Source organism: Pelobates fuscus, chromosome 13 (assembly GCF_036172605.1).
Source record: "Pelobates fuscus isolate aPelFus1 chromosome 13, aPelFus1.pri, whole genome shotgun sequence".
Classification (NCBI taxonomy): domain Eukaryota; kingdom Metazoa; phylum Chordata; class Amphibia; order Anura; family Pelobatidae; genus Pelobates; species Pelobates fuscus.
This window is the reverse complement of record NC_086329.1, coordinates 6,478,077-6,505,861: the sequence shown is the minus strand read 5'-3', so window position 1 is coordinate 6,505,861 and position 27,785 is coordinate 6,478,077. Positions and strand designations below refer to the sequence as shown.

Here is a 27,785-nt window from a genome sequence, read left to right as displayed (position 1 = left end):
TACCTGGTTCATAAGTATGAGATTTTGAGTTTGGAGAAGTTTAATTTCTTCACGTGCATCTTTCAAGATGCCATCTTGTGTTATTACTTTCTGCTTCAGGTCTAAAACGTCCGACTTTAAGTGAGATATATTTGACTTGAAACCTTTGTGAATTTTCTCATACAGGTCCTCTAGTGCTTCTATTAAGCTTTCTTGGGAAACCATTTTTCTTTTTATGGGCTGAGTTTTTACCATCTGGATAGAGGCAACTGAGGTCTCATGTTGATCTGGAGATATTGATCTTCTATTATGCTCTTCATGAGTGATTGTGTTAGGTGAAAAGAAAGTACTTGTGTTGGTGGTTTTGGTTTTCTCTAACGTGTCGGTTTTATCCATCTCATGCATTTTCTCTTTCTTAGGCGCCATTTGTTGTGTTGTGTTTTATAGATTGAAATTAGGTAAATAGCTTCATAGCAAAGGTTTTATACTAAGCACACAGACATGATTTATTGGATCTAAGGAGTTAAGAGAGAGTCTTCTGCTTTAATTAGTTTGTTAACTCGTTTATCTCCACCTATTGACCTGTATTAAGAATGATTTCTATGTACCTTACAATTCCAACACTTTGTATAAGTCTTATTGAAGCCAGTTTTTAAAACAGTGAGATTATTTGGCTTATTCTAAGTTTGACCTTGTGAATTCACTTTTTATTTTATTAAAAATCTTCTTTTCCTTCCCTTTTCCCCTCCTTTTCCTTCCCCTTTTTCCCTTCTCTTTCTTTCTCATTTTCTTCCCCTTTATGTACTGGCTAAAGTCCAGGGAGTATGCTTTACATAAGTTGAAAGAAAGTGGCCATTGTAACCAAGTTCATTAAAGTAAATTTGTCATAGAAACCCATAATTAAATTTGCTCATTTACCTACAAGATATAGTCGCCGATGACCGCTGATAGTTCTTTGCTCTTATCTCAAACAGAATTAACCTTATAGAACTCAAGAGTACTACCATTCCTGATCAGATGTTCTCATACTTCCCAAATCTTCATCCCTCAATCCCCACTTCTTTCTTAAAATAATTCTTTGTTTTTGTTGTAGGTTTAAACGCAGTCAGGCTTGCAGTGCCACGTATGGGAACACAAAATATTAAATAGGTATATGGCATTCAAACATTCTGCACAATTGTATATTATATTATGAGGTAAAACAGGCGAATTAAACATGTCTAGATATGATTGCTAACTTAAAAAAAAAAGAACAATAATCTATTATGTCTAGATATACCATCCCTGACAGCTCTAGAGACTTGCTAGAGACATCCTACTTCCTACTTGTGTAGTATCTTAGTACATTTTATCTAGAGTATGCCAATGTAGGTTATTGAGAAGGAAAGATAAAAAGAGGTAAAATAAATCCAACAGGAAAATAAGAGAGAGTATGTTATGATAAGAATCGGCATACTGGGATATGACATGGAAAAAAAAGACACATCATGGCAGTCACCCTATCCTCGTAATAGGTCATTCACAGTTCCATGTAGCATTATAGCACAGATCCTCAGGCTCAGTGCTGAAGGTGGCAGCTGTAAGTTCAGTGCCTGCAGTTGCTTCCTTCTTCCCTCTCTAACCCTCAGCATATCCTTCATGCTGGACCTGGAGATAAGCTGCTTCATTGCTTGCTGGTATAGCTTGCCGGTATGGTACACTAGTGTGTTGGGCCCTTGGTGAGCGCTGCAGGATGGTTTGAGATGCACTGGGATGGTTTAGAAGAAACCTCTACTGTATCAGGTAAGACCTGCTTACTCCTCAACTTCCACAATGCGTCAAAAAGTGCATCTAAGCATTGAAAAATAGTGGATGTCTCTCCTCCAAGTACTGCGGTACTCATGGTGTCCGCTATCTTAGACAGCTTAATATTACTTCCCTTGTGGATATCAATGTTTGACTAGACCTTCCAAACAATGTGAAGGACACCCCAAGTCTGGTTTTGTCTGAGCAAATGAAAAGTTAACGTATGCTAGTCACTACTTTTCTCTATATACTGATAGTTGTCTGATCATGGATGCTTTTCAAATAATAGCAGAAATATTTATTCACCCTAGCAAATTCCCCAGAATTTTCAGGAATTGGCCACAAATTGCAAATGTTTCACCAAGATAGCAAAAATGTAAAGTAAAAATCAATTTTTTAAACTAGATTTTCATTTCTGCCATTTTGCTTACCATTTGCCTTAATCAATAACACTGACAGTAGAATACAATATAATTTAGAGATAGCCCTAAAACTAACCACGTCACATTTTGTCCAGCAATCTTATTTTCACATTTGTGCAAGATATCTAAATGGAATAGACACTGCAGACAGTGAGAGAGACACAAATATATCATGTCCAGTGTAGCCAACTGCAGCAAATTTTGGTCCAAGCTACATAATGGATGCCTCAAAGTCATTGGGGCCGATTTGTCAAGTCCCATGGAGGGCGAAATGCTAAGTTGACACTCTAGTACATGCAACGCAAGTCCTAACTTTTTGTTCAGCTTTGTTTTCTTTTTAGGTACATCTTTCTATTGGCAATGTTACAGATATCACGAATAATTCATAAGAATTGCAGATTGCCAAACATTGACCGGAAGACATCATATTATCTGATTTGTATCAGTTTTGGTAATTGCATTAATACGAATGATACTTGACCCACTGCCCATTGCAACTATCGAGCATTATTATTTTTTTTACCTGTCAAAGTAGTAGTCATATAAATAAAAAAGGAGGCTTCCCTTTTTAATTATAGCTTGCAAAACTAACTGCCTACTGCCCAGCTGCAAAGCAATGCTACTGATTTCTCCTCACATTCTTACACATGTTATCATTATTATTTATATTGTGTACACATGCTCCTTCTACTCTGATCACTAGAGGATTTTAACTGCTGCTTTACATCCTTGTGTATGGACAGAAACATGATAGAGCTATTTATCAGAGACTATTGACTGGAACACAGGTGCAAAATGACTGCGGCAAACATTAGCAGATGTGGTTGTGACTAGTGGCAGAACTAGTGAATTAAGGATCCCATTGTAAGATAGACAGGCAGGTCGGCAGAGAAAGTGAAAGACAACCTAGAGAAGAGACAACAAACATGGTGGAGAGACAGAAATCTGGGAAGTGAGACACATAAACTAGTAGACAGACAGGGAATATGACAGAGACAGAAAACTATGAATAGACAGTGAGCCTGACAGACAAAGAGACAGTGTGGCAGATAATTAGACTGACACTGAAAAAGACAGATATATTGACATAGATATAGGGAGAGACAGATAGTTGAATAGAGAGACAGAGTGACAATGATAGAGAGAGAAACAGAGATATCATGAAAGACAGAGACAGAGAAAAGGAAATATATCCTAACATAGAGACAGTCTGACACAGAGAAAGACAGAAACAACATGAGAGAGATACACATACAGCCTAACTCTGAGACAGAAGGGGAAACATATTGTAGCAAAGGGAGACAAGCTTACAGTGCAACATACATAGATATAGTGACACACGGGAAAAGGAGCAATGTTCTGGTAAAAATAAACTGTCTTAAACTGAGTCATACATAGAGTAGAAAGAAACCCACTGAAAGAGATAGCTTGATACAGAGATATCTAAAGGTGAAGAGAGATACTCTGACAGAGAAAGACAGACTGAAACTGAGGCAAACCGAGAAAAAGAAAAAAAATATGTCAAACAGAGACAGTCTGACACTGAGGAAGACAGACAGAGAAAAAAAAAAGAGTTTCCCTGAAAGGAGAGAGAATAAAGAGAGAAGGCCAAATACTGAAACAGATGGAGAGACAGACAGCCTGCCAGAGCCAGAGGGAAGAGTGACAGAGAGGGATAGTGACTGTGTAACTAACAGATGGACAGAGAAAGATGGACAGAATCATAGACAGTCTGACTCAGACAGCAATCCACAGCCTGAGACAGAGACATCATGACAATGAGAGAGAGATACAACTTAACACAGGGAGAAACACAACAACACAGATACAGAAATAGACAGATTTAAGGCAAAGAGACATGCAATGTTCATTACAATAACTTTTCCAGCTAGGTGGATAGTTTAATGGAACATACAGGCCTGGCTGCTGATACTACTCGAGTGGCTTATACATCAATTTCCTTCACAAATAATGTAAAAGGAGCAATAAACTTTGAGGAGAGGCACCTGACTAGATACAAGAAGGTTCCAAGGTCAAGGTCATTGTAACTCCATGTTTTACAGTGGGAAATGTGGCTCAAAGAAATCATCTCCACAATAGTCCTGGAGCGATATCCTTCTGTTCTGTCCGATTGAATAAGTTATTGTTATTAAAGAGTGCCAGAAGATACTCACAATATGGCTACTTTACAAATAATACAGCCAGGGCCAAGGTTTTTTTATTAAGTAAACATGTTCTTCAATATATCGATCTATATATATCTGTAAATTTTCTTCAAAACTGCAGGTTTATGTTGTCATAGATGTTGGCAGCACTACCAGTAAGTGTTCTCACCTCTTGCTTCCTATTTTTCTCTCCTTAAGTGCAAAGGGTAATCCAGACGTGGACCCCTTGCTCACGGTACCTAGAGGGATATCAGCTATGCCTCACTGATGATACCTTACAAGGTTGAAACAATTGTCTGGGGTTGCCGTATCTATCGTGCAGAGGGAACTTGCTGGCATTTCGGATCTGGTCTGCCCGTATGGGTGGGACCAGCCTGATATGCTTCAGAGATGTTCTCTCTGTAATGGCACAATTTGAACTAAAACCAGCTTGAGATCTGAGCGGGGACCCACCGAAGGGCAGGCTAATTGAGCTGTTGCCCATTCTCATCTCTCTTGCTACCTATTTTTCAGCACTACCAGTAGAAGATCTGTAGGTCCCTATCACAGGATGGAGGAAATAAACCTACTCAATGTTCGCACATATTTACCATAATATGAGTTTCAAATTTAGTTTACGGAAAACTTATCACTACATTCTTAAATTGTGTATGATTAAATCATACATTTTCAAAAAGTACCTCCATATCACTTCATGTTGGATCCATAGAGATCTAGAGCCACACATGGTTACATATAGTTTTGCATATAGTTATTTTTGTACTATAGTAAGATATCCCAGGCCTGCTCCCACTAAAGTCCTGGGGCATATTGCATCATGTCTAGAGCAGGGATCTGAGCAGTAGATCTGGATTGCCAGAGGCACAAACCTCTCACAAAGGCTTCCATTCATGGCTCTGCTTTAATGGAGCTTATGGTTGCTGTCATCTTATGTAACATTCCTGCAACATCAGATTGTAACAGAAGGTTCCAAAGAAGAAACAGGGAAAAGCGATCTTTATTTGGACACGAAACATCTTTTCTGTCCATCATCCAGATCACCAGCAGTAAATATGGGAACAAAGCTCTCAAAAACACTGGAATCTGGATATGGTTTACTTCTTAAAACTCTGGAGGTTGCATTGCTTCCCATAGATATGGGTGTTAAATTAAACCTGACTTTATGTTTTGGGTTACTACTTGATCATATCCGCCAATATATTATTGTAGATATAGCAAGATTTATCAAAGTAAAATAGGTGTTATTGTGGGGGAAAGTTGTAATTGTTGAAGCAATTTATTGGTTTCCTTGGTAATTATGCCTTGTTTTAGAGTAGCTCCTGCTTTTACCTTGATAAATCTCCCCAATATGACTTTAGTCATTCATTATTTCTATTTACCAGAGATGCAATACATCTACATTGAACCAACTGGATGCCAAAGAGGTATAACAAAACATTGCACTGAGTCTCATACCCAAAGCATTACACCTTGACAGCATAACATTACTCTTAAAGCAGAAAGACCATGTCAATTGTGTCAACTTAGCATTTCGCCCTCCATGGGACTTGACAAATCGTCCCCAATGACTTTGAGGCACCATATTTTATACAGAGAGGAACGAAAGGTCCGTAATTAATAATACAGCATGCCTTGCAATCTAATGTTACAGTATAATATTGCCTGAGGCACAAAACTGTCTATAATGATTGATCTTGCCCAGAATCACATGACATCAGTAGTAAGACAACTCTACCAAAGCAGCTTTACTTACAACCATTGCTAAACATTAGCAACGTGATATTAAATGACCGTGAAAACCACAGTGCTTTTAAATAATTGATAAGCTCTGACCATTATTTGCCTTTGATTGAACTTTCTTAAACCAGTCTAATGCAAGCGTCTTGTATGTTAGAATGTTGCCATTGACTTCCATGTTGGCTACTGAAACCATAGCAAATATCTGCAGTTTTTAAGTGAGTTTAGTAACACATCCCGTGAGCCTGGTCTCTTAATTATTGCTCTGCGACATTAGCTTTGAATAGACTTTAACAGTAAAATTAATTTGCATAACTTTTATCTGTAAATTGTACAGAGTCCCGTTATGTGATTATACAAATTATCGATGTACAATGTAATTATTGTAGCATTAAATTTAACACTTTTTCTACTTTTCTGCACAAAAAAAGCTTAAAATGAGTCAGAAATGTATAGAGAGATATAGATAAAAAGTCAGATAGAGATAGATAGATAGATAGATAGATGCCTCCACTAATTGTATCTCACTCTCGGTCTTTCTTTAATTGTATTGTATGTCATAGTGTACACCCTACTGTACCTTACTTTCATATGAACCTAAAGCATGTCCACAAGGCCTGATTGCATATATGTGTATAGGTTTGGGTAGATGTACTGATATAATGGGTATATATGTAATGTGTGTGTTTACATATGTGCATGTATGTAGAGTATGAATATATGCATATGAAATATATAGTTATATGTATATAATTATGTATATATAAATGAAATAAACATATAGATAAATGTTGTCTGCACATATGTAAACATATTTAGTACATTAGGTAAAAGTCCAACTAAAAGCAGTGCAATGCATCTACTGGGCATATGTACCTTGCTAATAAGGTAATCAAAAAATTACATAAAGCTTATTGTTAGTTCTCTACTACCTCATTGTGTCACTGTTACTGTGTACTAGTGTATGTGTGTGTGTGTATGTGTGTGTGTGTGTGTGTGTGTTTATATTTATATACACATCATTGTGTCACTGTGTTCTAGAATGTATATAAATACCTTGCTACACTATTGTGTCACTGTTTCTGTGTACTAGTATGTATATATATATACCTTGCTACATTATTGTTTCACTGTTTCTGTGTACTAGTATGTATATATATACCTTGCTACATTATTGTGTCACTGTTTCTGTGTACTAGCATGTATATATATACCTTGCTACATTATTGTGTCACTGTTTCTGTGTACTAGTATGTATATATATATATATATATATATATATATATATATACCTTGCTACATTATTGTGTCACTGTTTCTGTGTACTAGTATGTATATATATATATATATATATATACCTTGCTACATTATTGTGTCACTGTTTCTGTGTACTAGCATGTATATATATACCTTGCTACATTATTGTTTCACTGTTTCTGTGTACTAGTATGTATATATATACCTTGCTACATTATTGTGTCACTGTTTCTGTGTACTAGCATGTATATATATACCTTGCTACATTATTGTGTCACTGTTTCTGTGTACTAGTATGTATATATATATATATATATATATACATATATATATATATATATATATATATATATATATACCTTGCTACATTATTGTGTCACTGTTTCTGTGTACTAGTATGTATATATATATATATATATATATAGACCTTGCTACATTATTGTGTCACTGTTTCTGTGTACTAGTATGTATATATATACCTTGCTACATTATTGTGTCACTGTTTCTGTGTACTAGCATGTATATATATACCTTGCTACATTATTGTTTCACTGTTTCTGTGTACTAGTATGTATATATATACCTTGCTACATTATTGTGTCACTGTTTCTGTGTACTAGCATGTATATATATACCTTGCTACATTATTGTGTCACTGTTTCTGTGTACTAGTATGTATATATATATATATATATATATATATATATATATATATATATACCTTGCTACATTATTGTGTCACTGTTTCTGTGTACTAGTATGTATATATATATATATATATATATATATAGACCTTGCTACATTATTGTGTCCCTGTTTCTGTGTACTAGTATGTATATATATATACCTTGCTACATTATTGTGTCACTGTTTCTGTGTACTAGCATGTATATATATACCTTGCTACATTATTGTTTCACTGTTTCTGTGTACTAGTATGTATATATATATACCTTGCTACATTATTGTGTCACTGTTTCTGTGTACTAGCATGTATATATATACCTTGCTACATTATTGTGTCACTGTTTCTGTGTACTAGTATGTATATATATATATATATATATATATATATATACCTTGCTACATTATTGTGTCACTGTTTCTGTGTACTAGTATGTATATATATATATATATATATATATATATATACCTTGCAACATTATTGTGTCACTGTTTCTGTGTACTAGTATGTATATATATATACTTTTTTACATTATTGTGTCACTGTTTCTGTGTACTAGTATGTATATATATATACCTTGCTACATTATTGTGTCACTGTTTCTGTGTACTAGTATGTATATATATACCTTGCTACATTACTGTGTCACTGTTTCTGTGTACTAGTATGTATATATATATATATATATATATATATATATATATATATATATATATATATATATATATACCTTGCAACATTATTGTGTCACTGTTTCTGTGTACTAGTATGTATATATATATACTTTTTTACATTATTGTGTCACTGTTTCTGTGTACTAGTATGTATATATATATACCTTGCTACATTATTGTGTCACTGTTTCTGTGTACTAGTATGTATATATATACATTGCTACATTATTGTGTTACTGTTTCTGTGTACTAGTATGTATATATATATACATTGCTACATTATTGTGTCACTGTTTCTGTGTACTAGTATGTATATATATATATATATATATATATATATACCTTGCTACATTATTGTGTCACTGTTTCTGTGTACTAGTATGTATATATATATACATTGCTACATTATTGTGTCACTGTTTCTGTGTACTAGTATGTATATATATACCTTGCTACATTATTGTGTCACTGTTTCTGTGTACTAGTATGTATATATATATATATATATATACCTTGCTACATTACTGTGTCACTGTTTCTGTGTACTAGTATGTATATATATACATTGCTACATTATTGTGTCACTGTTTCTGTGTACTAGTATTTATATATATATACCTTGCTACATTATTGTGTCACTGTTTCTGTAAACTAGTATCTATATATATATACCTTGCTACATTATTGTGTCACTGTTTCTGTGTACTAGCATGTATATATATACATTGCTACATTATTGTGTTACTGTTTCTGTGTACTAGTATGTATATATATACATTGCTACATTATTGTGTCACTGTTTCTGTGTACTAGTATGTATATATATATATATATATACATTGCTACATTATTGTGTCACTGTTTCTGTGTACTAGTATGTATATATATACCTTGCTACATTATTGTGTCACTGTTTCTGTGTACTAGTATGTATATATATATATATATATATATACCTTGCTACATTACTGTGTCACTGTTTCTGTGTACTAGTATGTATATATATACATTGCTACATTATTGTGTCACTGTTTCTGTGTACTAGTATTTATATATATATATACCTTGCTACATTATTGTGTCACTGTTTCTGTAAACTAGTATCTATATATATATACCTTGCTACATTATTGTGTCACTGTTTCTGTGTACTAGCATGTATATATATATACATTGCTACATTATTGTGTTACTGTTTCTGTGTACTAGTATGTATATATATACATTGCTACATTATTGTGTCACTGTTTCTGTGTACTAGTATGTATATATATACCTTGCTACATTACTGTGTCACTGTTTCTGTGTACTAGTATGTATATATATATATATATATATATATATATATACCTTGCTACATTATTGTGTCACTGTTTCTGTGTACTAGTATGTATATATGTATATATATATATATATATATATATATATATATATATATACCTTGCTACATTACTGTGTCACTGTTTCTGTGTACTAGTATGTATATATATATATATATATATATATATATATATATATATATACCTTGCTACATTACTGTGTCACTGTTTCTGTGTACTAGTATGTATATATATACCTTGCTACATTACTGTGTCACTGTTTCTGTGTACTAGTATGTATATATATATATATATATATATATATATACCTTGCTACATTACTGTGTCACTGTTTCTGTGTACTAGTATGTATATATATATATATATATATATATATATATATATATATATATATATATATACCTTGCTACATTATTGTGTTACTGTTTCTGTGTACTAGTATGTATATATATACCTTGCTACATTACTGTGTCACTGTTTCTGTGTACTAGTATGTATATATATATACCTTGCTACATTACTGTGTCACTGTTTCTGTGTACTAGTATGTATATATATACCTTGCTACATTATTGTGTCACTGTTTCTGTGTACTAGTATGTATATATACCTTGCTACATTACTGTGTCACTGTTTCTGTGTACTAGTATGTATATATATATATATATATATATATATATATATATATATATATACCTTGCTACATTATTGTGTCACTGTTTCTGTGTACTAGTATGTATATATATATATATATACCTGGCTACATTACTGTGTCACTGTTTCTGTGTACTAGTATGTATATATATATATACCTTGCTACATTACTGTGTCACTGTTTCTGTGTACTAGTATGTATATATATATACCTTTCTACATTACTGTGTCACTGTTTCTGTGTACTAGTATGTATATATATATATACATTGCTGCATTATTGTGTTACTGTTTCTGTGTACTAGTATGTATATATATACCTTGCTACATTATTGTGTCACTGTTTCTGTGTACTAGTATGTATATATATATATATATATATATATATATATATATATATATACCTTGCTACATTATTGTGTCACTGTTTCTTTTTACTAGTATGTATATATATACCTTGCTACATTACTGTGTCACTGTTTCTGTGTACTAGTATGTATATATATATATACCTTGCTACATTACTGTGTCACTGTTTCTGTGTACTAGTATGTATATATATAGACCTTGCTACATTACTGTGTCACTGTTTCTGTGTACTAGTATCTATATATATATATATACCTTGCAGCATTATTGTGTTACTGTTTCTGTGTACTAGTATGTATATATATACCTTGCTACATTACTGTTTCACTGTTTCTGTGTACTAGTATGTATATATATACCTTGCTACATTACTGTGTCACTGTTTCTGTGTACTAGTATGTATATATATATATATATATATATATATACCTTGCTACATTATTGTGTCACTTTTTCTGTGTACTAGTATGTATATATATATACCTTGCTACATTACTGTGTCACTGTTTCTGTGTACTAGTATGTATATATATATATATATATATATATATATATATATATATACATTGCTACATTATTGTGTCACTGTTTCTGTGTACTAGTATGTATATATACCTTGCTACATTATTGTGTCACTGTTTCTGTGTACTAGTATGTATATATATATATATATATATATATATATATATATATATATATATATATATATATATACCTTGCTACATTACTGTGTCACTGTTTCTGTGTACTAGTATGTATATATATACCTTGCTACATTACTGTGTCACTGTTTCTGTGTACTAGTATGTATATATATATATATATATATATATACCTTGCTACATTATTGTGTCACTGTTTCTGTGTACTAGTATGTATATATATATATAAATATATATATATATATATATATATACCTTGCTACATTACTGTGTCACTGTTTCTGTGTACTAGTATGTATATATATATATACCTTGCTACATTATTGTGTTACTGTTTCTGTGTACTAGTATGTATATATATATACCTTGCTACATTACTGTGTCACTGTTTCTGTGTACTAGTATGTATATATATACCTTGCTACATTACTGTGTCACTGTTTCTGTGTACTAGTATGTATATATATATATATATATATACCTTGCTACATTATTGTGTCACTGTTTCTGTGTACTAGTATGTATATATATACCTTGCTACATTACTGTGTCACTGTTTCTGTGTACTAGTATGTATATATATATATATATATATATATATACCTTGCTACATTATTGTGTCACTGTTTCTGTGTACTAGTATGTATATATATATATATATATATATATATATATATATATATATATATATATATATATATATATATATATATATATACCTTGCTACATTACTGTGTCACTGTTTCTGTGTACTAGTATGTATATATATATATACCTTGCTACATTATTGTGTCACTGTTTCTGTGTACTAGTATGTATATATATACCTTGCTACATTACTGTGTCACTGTTTCTGTGTACTAGTATGTATATATATATATATATATATATATATATATATATATATATATATATGTACCTTGCTACATTATTGTGTCACTGTTTCTGTGTACTAGTATGTATATATATAGACCTTGCTACATTATTGTGTCACTGTTTCTGTGTACTAGTATGTATATATATACCTTGCTACATTACTGTGTCACTGTTTCTGTGTACTAGTATGTAAATATATATATATATATATATATATATATATACCTTGCTACATTATTCTGTCACTGTTTCTGTGTACTAGTATGTATATATATATATATATATATATATATATATATATACCTTGCTACATTATTGTGTCACTGTTTCTGTGTACTAGTATGTATATATATATATATATATATATATATATATACCTTGCTACATTATTGTGTCACTGTTTCTGTGTACTAGTATGTATATATATATATATACCTTGCTACATTACTGTGTCACTGTTTCTGTGTACTAGTATGTATATATATATATATATATATATATATATATACCTTGCTACATTATTGTGTCACTGTTTCTGTGTACTAGTATGTATATATATAGACCTTGCTACATTATTGTGTCACTGTTTCTGTGTACTAGTATGTATATATATACCTTGCTACATTACTGTGTCACTGTTTCTGTGTACTAGTATGTATATATATATATATATATATACCTTGCTACATTATTGTCACTGTTTCTGTGTACTAGTATGTATATATATATATATATACCTTGCTACATATTGTGTCACTGTTTCTGTGTACTAGTATGTATATATATATATATATATATATATACCTTGCTACATTATTGTGTCACTGTTTCTGTGTACTAGTATGTATATATATACCTTGCTACATTACTGTGTCACTGTTTCTGTGTACTAGTATGTATATATATATATATATATATATATATACCTTGCTACATTATTGTGTCACTGTTTCTGTGTACTAGTATGTATATATATATATATATATATACCTTGCTACATTATTGTGTCACTGTTTCTGTGTACTAGTATGTATATATATATATATATACCTTGCTACATTACTGTGTCACTGTTTCTGTGTACTAGTATGTATCTATATATATACCTTGCTACATTATTGTGTCACTGTTTCTGTGTACTAGTATGTATATATATAGACCTTGCTACATTATTGTGTCACTGTTTCTGTGTACTAGTATGTATATATATACCTTGCTACATTACTGTGTCACTGTTTCTGTGTACTAGTATGTATATATATATATATATATATATATATATATATATATATATATATATACCTTGCTACATTATTGTCACTGTTTCTGTGTACTAGTATGTATATATATATATATATATATATATATATACCTTGCTACATTATTGTGTCACTGTTTCTGTGTACTAGTATGTATATATACCTTGCTACATTATTGTGTCACTGTTTCTGTGTTCTAGTATGTATATATATAGACCTTGCTACATTATTGTGTCACTGTTTCTGTGTTCTAGTATGTATATATATACCTTGCTACATTACTGTGTCACTGTTTCTGTGTACTAGTATGTATATATATACCTTGCTACATTATTGTGTCACTGTTTCTGTGTTCTAGTATGTATATTTATATATATATATATATATATACCTTGCTACATTATTGTGTCACTGTTTCTGTGTACTAGTATGTATATATATAGACCTTGCTACATTATTGTGTCACTGTTTCTGTGTACTAGTATGTATATATATATATATATATATATATACCTTGCTACATTACTGTGTCACTGTTTCTGTGTACTAGTATGTATATATATACATTGCTACATTATTGTGTCACTGTTTCTGTGTACTAGTATTTATATATATACCTTGCTACATTATTGTGTCACTGTTTCTGTAAACTAGTATCTATATATATATACCTTGCTACATTATTGTGTCACTGTTTCTGTGTACTAGCATGTATATATATACATTGCTACATTATTGTGTTACTGTTTCTGTGTACTAGTATGTATATATATACATTGCTACATTATTGTGTCACTGTTTCTGTGTACTAGTATGTATATATATATATATATATATATACATTGCTACATTATTGTGTCACTGTTTCTGTGTACTAGTATGTATATATATACCTTGCTACATTATTGTGTCACTGTTTCTGTGTACTAGTATGTATATATATATATATATATACCTTGCTACATTACTGTGTCACTGTTTCTGTGTACTAGTATGTATATATATACATTGCTACATTATTGTGTCACTGTTTCTGTGTACTAGTATTTATATATATATATACCTTGCTACATTATTGTGTCACTGTTTCTGTAAACTAGTATCTATATATATATACCTTGCTACATTATTGTGTCACTGTTTCTGTGTACTAGCATGTATATATATATACATTGCTACATTATTGTGTTACTGTTTCTGTGTACTAGTATGTATATATATACATTGCTACATTATTGTGTCACTGTTTCTGTGTACTAGTATGTATATATATACCTTGCTACATTACTGTGTCACTGTTTCTGTGTACTAGTATGTATATATATATATATATATATATATATATATATATATATATATACCTTGCTACATTATTGTGTCACTGTTTCTGTGTACTAGTATGTATATATATATATATATATATATATATATACCTTGCTACATTACTGTGTCACTGTTTCTGTGTACTAGTATGTATATATATATATATATATATATATATATATATATATATATATATATATATATATATATATATACCTTGCTACATTACTGTGTCACTGTTTCTGTGTACTAGTATGTATATATATACCTTGCTACATTACTGTGTCACTGTTTCTGTGTACTAGTATGTATATATATATATATATATATATATATATATATACCTTGCTACATTACTGTGTCACTGTTTCTGTGTACTAGTATGTATATATATATATATATATATATATATATATATATATACCTTGCTACATTATTGTGTTACTGTTTCTGTGTACTAGTATGTATATATATACCTTGCTACATTACTGTGTCACTGTTTCTGTGTACTAGTATGTATATATATATACCTTGCTACATTACTGTGTCACTGTTTCTGTGTACTAGTATGTATATATATACCTTGCTACATTATTGTGTCACTGTTTCTGTGTACTAGTATGTATATATACCTTGCTACATTACTGTGTCACTGTTTCTGTGTACTAGTATGTATATATATATATATATATATATATATATATATATACCTTGCTACATTATTGTGTCACTGTTTCTGTGTACTAGTATGTATATATATATATATATACCTGGCTACATTACTGTGTCACTGTTTCTGTGTACTAGTATGTATATATATATATATACCTTGCTACATTACTGTGTCACTGTTTCTGTGTACTAGTATGTATATATATACCTTTCTACATTACTGTGTCACTGTTTCTGTGTACTAGTATGTATATATATATATATACATTGCTGCATTATTGTGTTACTGTTTCTGTGTACTAGTATGTATATATATACCTTGCTACATTATTGTGTCACTGTTTCTGTGTACTAGTATGTATATATATATATATATATATATATATATATATATATACCTTGCTACATTATTGTGTCACTGTTTCTTTTTACTAGTATGTATATATATACCTTGCTACATTACTGTGTCACTGTTTCTGTGTACTAGTATGTATATATATATATACCTTGCTACATTACTGTGTCACTGTTTCTGTGTACTAGTATGTATATATATAGACCTTGCTACATTACTGTGTCACTGTTTCTGTGTACTAGTATCTATATATATATATATATATATACCTTGCAGCATTATTGTGTTACTGTTTCTGTGTACTAGTATGTATATATATACCTTGCTACATTACTGTTTCACTGTTTCTGTGTACTAGTATGTATATATATACCTTGCTACATTACTGTGTCACTGTTTCTGTGTACTAGTATGTATATATATATATATATATATATATATACCTTGCTACATTATTGTGTCACTTTTTCTGTGTACTAGTATGTATATATATATACCTTGCTACATTACTGTGTCACTGTTTCTGTGTACTAGTATGTATATATATATATATATATATATATATATATATATACATTGCTACATTATTGTGTCACTGTTTCTGTGTACTAGTATGTATATATACCTTGCTACATTATTGTGTCACTGTTTCTGTGTACTAGTATGTATATATATATATATATATATATATATATATATATATATATATATATATATATATACCTTGCTACATTACTGTGTCACTGTTTCTGTGTACTAGTATGTATATATATACCTTGCTACATTACTGTGTCACTGTTTCTGTGTACTAGTATGTATATATATATATATATATATACCTTGCTACATTATTGTGTCACTGTTTCTGTGTACTAGTATGTATATATATATATAAATATATATATATATATATATATATACCTTGCTACATTACTGTGTCACTGTTTCTGTGTACTAGTATGTATATATATATATACCTTGCTACATTATTGTGTTACTGTTTCTGTGTACTAGTATGTATATATATATACCTTGCTACATTACTGTGTCACTGTTTCTGTGTACTAGTATGTATATATATATATATATATATATACCTTGCTACATTATTGTGTCACTGTTTCTGTGTACTAGTATGTATATATATACCTTGCTACATTACTGTGTCACTGTTTCTGTGTACTAGTATGTATATATATATATATATATATATATATATATATATATATATATATATACCTTGCTACATTATTGTGTCACTGTTTCTGTGTACTAGTATGTATATATATATATATATATATATATATATATATACCTTGCTACATTACTGTGTCACTGTTTCTGTGTACTAGTATGTATATATATATATATATATATATATATATATATATATATATATATATATATATATATACCTTGCTACATTACTGTGTCACTGTTTCTGTGTACTAGTATGTATATATATACCTTGCTACATTACTGTGTCACTGTTTCTGTGTACTAGTATGTATATATATATATATATATATATATATATATATACCTTGCTACATTACTGTGTCACTGTTTCTGTGTACTAGTATGTATATATATATATATATATATATATATATACCTTGCTACATTATTGTGTTACTGTTTCTGTGTACTAGTATGTATATATATACCTTGCTACATTACTGTGTCACTGTTTCTGTGTACTAGTATGTATATATATATACCTTGCTACATTACTGTGTCACTGTTTCTGTGTACTAGTATGTATATATATACCTTGCTACATTATTGTGTCACTGTTTCTGTGTACTAGTATGTATATATACCTTGCTACATTACTGTGTCACTGTTTCTGTGTACTAGTATGTATATATATATATATATATATATATATATATATATATACCTTGCTACATTATTGTGTCACTGTTTCTGTGTACTAGTATGTATATATATATATATATACCTGGCTACATTACTGTGTCACTGTTTCTGTGTACTAGTATGTATATATATATATATATACCTTGCTACATTACTGTGTCACTGTTTCTGTGTACTAGTATGTATATATATACCTTTCTACATTACTGTGTCACTGTTTCTGTGTACTAGTATGTATATATATATATATACATTGCTGCATTATTGTGTTACTGTTTCTGTGTACTAGTATGTATATATATACCTTGCTACATTATTGTGTCACTGTTTCTGTGTACTAGTATGTATATATATATATATATATATATATATATATATATATATATACCTTGCTACATTATTGTGTCACTGTTTCTTTTTACTAGTATGTATATATATACCTTGCTACATTACTGTGTCACTGTTTCTGTGTACTAGTATGTATATATATATATACCTTGCTACATTACTGTGTCACTGTTTCTGTGTACTAGTATGTATATATATAGACCTTGCTACATTACTGTGTCACTGTTTCTGTGTACTAGTATCTATATATATATATATATATATACCTTGCAGCATTATTGTGTTACTGTTTCTGTGTACTAGTATGTATATATATACCTTGCTACATTACTGTTTCACTGTTTCTGTGTACTAGTATGTATATATATACCTTGCTACATTACTGTGTCACTGTTTCTGTGTACTAGTATGTATATATATATATATATATATATATACCTTGCTACATTATTGTGTCACTTTTTCTGTGTACTAGTATGTATATATATATACCTTGCTACATTACTGTGTCACTGTTTCTGTGTACTAGTATGTATATATATATATATATATATATATATATATATATATATACATTGCTACATTATTGTGTCACTGTTTCTGTGTACTAGTATGTATATATACCTTGCTACATTATTGTGTCACTGTTTCTGTGTACTAGTATGTATATATATATATATATATATATATATATATATATATATATATATACCTTGCTACATTACTGTGTCACTGTTTCTGTGTACTAGTATGTATATATATACCTTGCTACATTACTGTGTCACTGTTTCTGTGTACTAGTATGTATATATATATATATATATATACCTTGCTACATTATTGTGTCACTGTTTCTGTGTACTAGTATGTATATATATATATAAATATATATATATATATATATATACCTTGCTACATTACTGTGTCACTGTTTCTGTGTACTAGTATGTATATATATATATACCTTGCTACATTATTGTGTTACTGTTTCTGTGTACTAGTATGTATATATATATACCTTGCTACATTACTGTGTCACTGTTTCTGTGTACTAGTATGTATATATATATATATATATATATACCTTGCTACATTATTGTGTCACTGTTTCTGTGTACTAGTATGTATATATATACCTTGCTACATTACTGTGTCACTGTTTCTGTGTACTAGTATGTATATATATATATATATATATATATATATACCTTGCTGCATTATTGTGTCACTGTTTCTGTGTACTAGTATGTATATATATACCTTGCTACATTACTGTGTCACTGTTTCTGTGTACTAGTATGTATATATATATATATATATATACCTTGCTACATTATTGTCACTGTTTCTGTGTACTAGTATGTATATATATATATATATATATATACCTTGCTACATTATTGTGTCACTGTTTCTGTGTACTAGTATGTATATATATAGACCTTGCTACATTATTGTGTCACTGTTTCTGTGTACTAGTATGTATATATATACCTTGCTACATTACTGTGTCACTGTTTCTGTGTACTAGTATGTATATATATATATATATATACCTTGCTACATTATTGTCACTGTTTCTGTGTACTAGTATGTATATATATATATATATATATACCTTGCTACATTATTGTGTCACTGTTTCTGTGTACTAGTATGTATATATATAGACCTTGCTACATTATTGTGTCACTGTTTCTGTGTACTAGTATGTATATATATACCTTGCTACATTACTGTGTCACTGTTTCTGTGTACTAGTATGTAATATATATATATATATATATATATATATATATATATACCTTGCTACATTATTCTGTCACTGTTTCTGTGTACTAGTATGTATATATATATATATATATATATATACCTTGCTACATTATTGTGTCACTGTTTCTGTGTACTAGTATGTATATATATATATATATATATATATATATACCTTGCTACATTATTGTGTCACTGTTTCTGTGTACTAGTATGTATATATATATATATACCTTGCTACATTACTGTGTCACTGTTTCTGTGTACTAGTATGTATATATATATATATATATATACCTTGCTACATTATTGTGTCACTGTTTCTGTGTACTAGTATGTATATATATAGACCTTGCTACATTATTGTGTCACTGTTTCTGTGTACTAGTATGTATATATATACCTTGCTACATTACTGTGTCACTGTTTCTGTGTACTAGTATGTATATATATATATATATATACCTTGCTACATTATTGTCACTGTTTCTGTGTACTAGTATGTATATATATATATATATATACCTTGCTACATTATTGTGTCACTGTTTCTGTGTACTAGTATGTATATATATATATATATATATACCTTGCTACATTATTGTGTCACTGTTTCTGTGTACTAGTATGTATATATATACCTTGCTACATTACTGTGTCACTGTTTCTGTGTACTAGTATGTATATATATATATATATATATATATATACCTTGCTACATTATTGTGTCACTGTTTCTGTGTACTAGTATGTATATATATATATATATATACCTTGCTACATTATTGTGTCACTGTTTCTGTGTACTAGTATGTATATATATATATATATACCTTGCTACATTACTGTGTCACTGTTTCTGTGTACTAGTATGTATCTATATATATACCTTGCTACATTATTGTGTCACTGTTTCTGTGTACTAGTATGTATATATATAGACCTTGCTACATTATTGTGTCACTGTTTCTGTGTACTAGTATGTATATATATACCTTGCTACATTACTGTGTCACTGTTTCTGTGTACTAGTATGTATATATATATATATATATATATATATATATATATATATATATATATATATATATATATATATATATATACCTTGCTACATTATTGTCACTGTTTCTGTGTACTAGTATGTATATATATATATATATATATATATATATATACCTTGCTACATTATTGTGTCACTGTTTCTGTGTACTAGTATGTATATATACCTTGCTACATTATTGTGTCACTGTTTCTGTGTTCTAGTATGTATATATATAGACCTTGCTACATTATTGTGTCACTGTTTCTGTGTTCTAGTATGTATATATATACCTTGCTACATTACTGTGTCACTGTTTCTGTGTACTAGTATGTATATATATACCTTGCTACATTATTGTGTCACTGTTTCTGTGTTCTAGTATGTATATTTATATATATATATATATATATATATACCTTGCTACATTATTGTGTCACTGTTTCTGTGTACTAGTATGTATATATATAGACCTTGCTACATTATTGTGTCACTGTTTCTGTGTACTAGTATGTATATATATACCTTGCTACATTATTGTGTCACTGTTTCTGTGTACTAGTATGTATATATATATATAGACCTTGCTACATTATTGTGTCACTGTTTCTGTGTACTGGTGTATACCTTGCTCTACCACTCTCTGTCTCTATCTGTTCTACCTTCCCTCCTCTGACTCTCTCCCCACCCTCCAGTTCCCCCCTCGCTCTCTCTTCCGCAGTTGCATGTGAAGTCTGCAATCTGAATAACTGACATGTACAAGAATCCTTCCCAAGGAAGGAGGGGTGATGCATAAATATGTCACCCTGCTCTGATTTAATGTAAATCTGTGTTGTTTAATGGTTGTAGAGGGCACCACAAAAATGGCGTGGGTTCTTCTTACGAATCACATGGAATAGGGAGGAAAAAAAATTGGGAGGGGGTGTGTATGACTGGGAATCAGCAGCCTTGGGCTCGAAATAACAACAAGACTATTTAATTGGCATCAGAGAGGAAGAGAGAGAGAAACAATTTGCTTATGGGACAGAAATGGGCAGTAGTCCTCCCAGATTATCTCAGATAGATAAGACAATCTTTCCAGAGAGTTTCATAGTTATCTATCCATATCCCTCTAACCAAACTGACCAATCTATAAAACAAGGGTAGCTAAAATGCAGATGCTCCTAACTGGATGTTCTGTGGAAGGATCACCTGAGTTGTAATTCTCCAACATCAAGCTATCTGCTTTTTTGCCACCCTTGGACAACAAGATCTGATTGACAATCGTATCTGAATCCACGGAAATTATAGAGCTCGTTATTGTTAAGAACGTATTTATTCAATGCAACATTTTAAATGCAGGAATAATTAAGACAGGGGGATTTCATAATTAGTGAGGTGCTTTGCAAGGAGACATTTACAATCATTTCTAGCCAAATATCTTGAGATCATTTTGAAAAGGATCACAAGTGTTTATGGAAACACACAATGTATTCCTCTGGAAAGTGTTGGGCGCATCACTGTCTCTTCAGCTCTGGGTCAAATTACAATGCATGATTTGACACCCATGATCTTAAAGCTACTTTGGAATTTAAAGCTACTTGTGATTGATCTTAAGAAGGGGCGTCTGGTAAAATGAATGACTTGGATCTTCACGTTAATCTTTTTAATCTTTGCATCCCTTTAACAGAGCATTTCATAACTACACAACAAAGTAATCACAAATCAAGAACCTTTAAGTAAATCAACCCACATGGGTATTAGAAGGTAAAAAACAAAACTATTTTTATCCTTTAGTGCCAAAATTGTATCTTTTATCCCCTGCCTGGCATGGCAGGTGTTAATTCCACATTTCAAATGCTGAATATGGCAGGCTTCCCCTCCATATTCATACCGTTACTGGATCAAGATCCTTTAAGAAAGTGAGAATCTGGCAAAGCAGGGGTTATGTCTACCAGGTAGAGGATATGCTTATAAGTGGCCCACTGGCACCCCCAACCTGTGAGAGATAGTGCAAACAGCCACTTGCTTCATTCCTGTATCCACTGGGCAGCAAATGCCATCATATGGAAATATGTGAAAACTGGTTCATATTTTCCAAAATCTGCTTAAAAAAAAAAAGAGTGTGATCCCTTTTCTAATCACCCTTTCTCCCCTTCTTTAAAAGAAAAAAATGCAAATCTCAATTAGTACAAGGCCAATATGTAAAGCATGTCTTATTAAATTTATGACTGCCAGTGTTCTAGGCTATAAAAACACCCAGACAAATAAAGCATAATGCATCTGAATTATTAACCTCTTCTACTCCATAAAAATGAAACATTTATGAGTATGGTTTGTACTGTAAGTGCATTATCTCGTACACTCAAACTATGTTGCCAAAAACAGAGTATTATTAAACGTAACCTTTATTGCATGGTTGTGCATTATTTCTCAATCTTCCCAGCATACATTTTAAAGTGTGCAAAAAGATACAAGTAATAAACAAGCTAATTTTAAAATCCAGGCCTTATTTTTTGTTATATTTGCTTAAAATAATGCGCCTCCCCCAAGAACCCCCCCCCCCCCCCCTAGTCTCTAAACCATCTGCCTAGGTTACATAACTAGAGTGATCCCACATTCATTTACTGCTAGAAGTGGGAATAACTGATCTATATATATATTTTTTTACACATGAACACAATTCTAAATAGCAAGAGCTTATTACATATAATACAGGGATGATCTCAAACTGGAAAGATGCAGTAGATTATGTTTTAGATGACTGCTGGGTTCTAGCTAATCTGTACAGTTGTATGTCTGCTTTTTACTGCAACACTATGTTATTCTCACTTGAAATCATTCAGAATTAACCTGAAATTTCCTTTGTCACTGACAGATTTTTGGTGCACACTGCAGATAGCTGTCTCTCCAGCTATGCTTTGCAAGCCTATCCCCATATTCCATGCACAGATTAAGTGCTCAGGTATAGATTTAATTCCCATTTAATAGAAATTATTCCTCCAGTACATCATATACATCACTTGCCCTTGGGTATTCAAGCTTCTGCCATACAAATGCGAAAAAGCATTAATAAGTAAAACAGCCTGCAATGCAGCCACAGAGACACAGAAAAACACATCACAGAGACATACTAAGGAAAGATTAAGGTTCATGTTTACCTGGGTCCTCCAGAGTAAAGGTGATTGCAGATGTACTTTTTACCTGCAGATATAATTATCACTAGATATCTCCTGGTAGATCTTACAGTCTTGCAATTTGGTATCTGGTAACTTCTATGCCCTTTGCCATAACCCAGCACTGGCATTCTACAATGCTACTCTGTTTTGTTTCACCAAAGGAGCAGATTGTAATGTAATCCCAGTAGATTTCATCATTGGAAGTGAGAGGGGCTGTCAGCCAGTGGGTTAGCAAGGAAGCTGCAATGGGAATGGTTTGGTAAAATCCTCTCCAACGCAGAGAAAAATGCAAGGGGTACCATCTGTAGGGCACAGCATCTTTGATCACCCCACATTTAGCTGGCACCCTGGTAACACCCAGCAAGCTGGGCTGTGTGGGGCATCACGGTGCACAGAAATCCCCAACAAACAACAGTTTGAAAGGTGTTCATGGGGCACCCTTTAGGGATTTAATCCAAGAGAGGCAATTCACTTTCCCAAACAGCTGCTGTGATTCTGTAAATATCCAATGCAATATATATATATATAGATCAGGGTTTGACCTTGCAATGTTCGTGTACCAGGCGAATCCTTAAACCCTTATTCCCAAGCAGTCAGCCTTGAGAAGAAGCCAGGCACCTTGCCCAGAACAGCACCCACTAGGCTAGCATCCATTCAGGAGGACCTGATATTCTCCCAATCCAGGGTGTAGCTGGGATTAGAATGTTCCAATGAGCGGGTGATACAGTAACCAGTTCAGCCGCTGTCCAAGGTGCTGAAGGAAAGTGCTGAAGGTCAGGGCAGGGATGCGCCTTTCCAGTCCCCCTGCCAGGCTGCTGTGTGACTACAGGGCAATGCTGGGCTCAGTGACTCCAACTCACAGCATCTCCAGCCTCTCCTCTGCCAGGCTCTCGCTCATCCACTTGTCGAGGAAAGGAAGAAATTAAGAAAATCCCCCTCTGATGGGCGTCTGTGCAGCTCAGACAACCACCTCCCCCTGCCTGGATGGAACAACAAGAGCATGCTGTAGATCATGACACAGGAGGGCCACTCAGTGTCTCCAGCAGGGCTCCAGGAGCCTTTGGGGACAGACAGAGGTCTGGGGACTCATGACATCCCAAGCCCTGGCTGGGCATGGAGGCAGCAGCCCTGGGAGGCGGTGAGCAGGGATTTTACTCTGCATTAGGCAAGCTGAGCCCAGGCTCTCTGCAGTGAGAGCGATCAAGTGGCTGGAATGGGGAAGTCAGATCAAATCTCAGCAGGCAGCATTGCAAGGCTGCACCTAGCACATCCCCCAGCTCAGCCTCCACGCTGAGTTAATCCTAAGAGTGATTGAATGCAATGGACGTGGCTCCAGTCCCCAGGAGGAGAAAAAACAGGGAAAAGAGAGGGAGCGAAAGGGAGAGAGAAACAGAGAGAGAGAGAAAGAAAGGGAGAGAGGGAGGGATAAAGAGAGGGAGAAAGAGAGAGAGAGAGAGAGATAAAGAGAGAGAGAGAATGGCAGGGAGGGGGAGAAGGGGTGCTTTTCTTCAGAACCCTTTTTTTCTACCTCTTTAGCAGCATAAGAGGATTAGTGACCAGTAATCACAGCAACTACGTCAAGGAGAGATTCAGGAACAAGACAAGCAAACATTTAGGGAAAATGACTAGTGAAAATTCAGGGGAAAACAAACAAACTCAGGACTTTGATGTATCTTGGACTCCTGGGTATTGATCCTGATCTTAGTGTAGAAATAATCTTTTAGAACCCCTTTACTGGCTGCAGATCATGGCTTTTCATTACATTTACACATAGGTAACAATGAAACATGTTTTTATTTAAATGAATTTAAAGATACAGTTAGTGGAAGAAATCATTGCAGTGGTTAGATGGCAATGCTAGGGGTTGGGAGTCCCTGTGTATGTGAGGCTGGGATGCTGGGCAGATTATTTTAAAATGAAAGATTAGAATGTTCATTAAGAGATACAGTGTGACTATATGGGAATAGAATGTGAAGGATTATGGGCAGCTGTCTCAGAGGATTGGGAATATTGTGTTAAAGCAGATATTTGTGTTGTAGGCTCTGTAATGCACACTGCCTTCTCAGCTAAATCTGTGTAATATCCCCGTGCTGTGAAACAGGATCAAACACAGCTACTGCAGAACCTCTTTAATATTAGAAACGTCAGAATGGAATCAAAGGAAATAATAGTAACAGCACATTAATAAGGTTTTTGTTTAGAATAATTAAGAATTTAAATAAATAATTCTTGCAGATTGTCTTTGGGAGTTTTATAGATCAGGATCATGAAACAGGTACTCTGCTCAGTAAAGTATAGAGGACTTATAGGGAAATTGGGGTTAAATAAAACAATGAAAAGTCAGATCCTGCAGAACTCATCCCACTAAAGAATAATCAACACACATATCTGCAGAATCCTTAGTTAAAATTAGGAGTGTCCCAGAATAATTGATGGTTGTCATGCAGATAGGTCATATCTCAGAGTCTATATGTTAAATCAGGATTTAGATCTGTTTCTCCACATTAGGGATAACATTTTAGTGAGGTGATGCAGAACCTCTTGGGGTTAAATATAAACTAATATATTGTGTAGCTTTTAAAGGGAAATCCTGAAACTCAAGGTCAAGGGGATAAGAATAATCCTTGATCTGTCTGGTGATCTGTACTGATCAGGATTTTTATAGGGTGATAGGTTTTGTTATATAGTGAGGAAGGGGTAGTTGGGTGGGCTTGTGTGTGTTTGTTCTTGGGTGGGTTTGTGTATGTTTGTTCTTAGGTGTGTTTGTCTGTGTTTGTTCTTGGGTGGGAGAAAGGAGAGAGAGAGAGAGCGTGTTTCCATAGAATGTAGCCATAAAAACTAAGAACTCATAAACCCTAATCCAGTTGCAGTAAATCTCAGCAGTTCTGTCCAGAGTGGCAGTCACAGAGGAGTAAGACACATATAGAGTCATTTGACTCAGGGCTTTGGAGGCAGGACTATGGCAGGGTAGATAGATATAGCATACTGTTAGTTCTTTAGCTGACAGGCAATGCTTCTAATGGATATAGTGCACCCTCCCATCCACTCCCAGCTTCAGTGCACCTAAACTACACTGTACTTCCTACTGAGACCAACACAGCACAAAGCTATGGACTGGCTGTTTCTCATCTCTCCAGGGGGGTTTCTCTCACTTTGTTTCTTGAAATCTTCCTGTTTGTTGAAATCCTTCCTTTGTGCTGCTCCTGAATAGCAGTGGTTCTGGGTGTGTTATAATGGATCAAGAGAATTTACAGCCCTGGATGGTGTTGCATTGCAATCTTGGTCTTGCCTTCAACTCAATGTACCAAGGAGAGATTTCAACTGAGAATGACACATTAGGACAATGTGACAAGTCATGGTAGGATGTAACAC

At 32.4% G+C, this 27,785-nt stretch overlaps 1 protein-coding gene across 2 annotated transcripts in view; it reads right to left on the bottom strand.

Annotated features, from left to right (window-relative positions):
- The window catches only part of LRFN5 (leucine rich repeat and fibronectin type III domain containing 5), a 208,063-nt gene extending 182,241 nt beyond the window's left edge, over positions 1 to 25,822 (bottom strand). For both annotated transcript variants that reach the window (XM_063438976.1, XM_063438977.1), the window contains exon 1: positions 24,396 to 25,822. The gene's annotated coding sequence lies outside the window, so the exon portion shown is untranslated. The remainder of the gene's footprint in view (positions 1 to 24,395) is intronic.
- Positions 25,823 to 27,785: the final 1,963 nt, after the last annotated feature.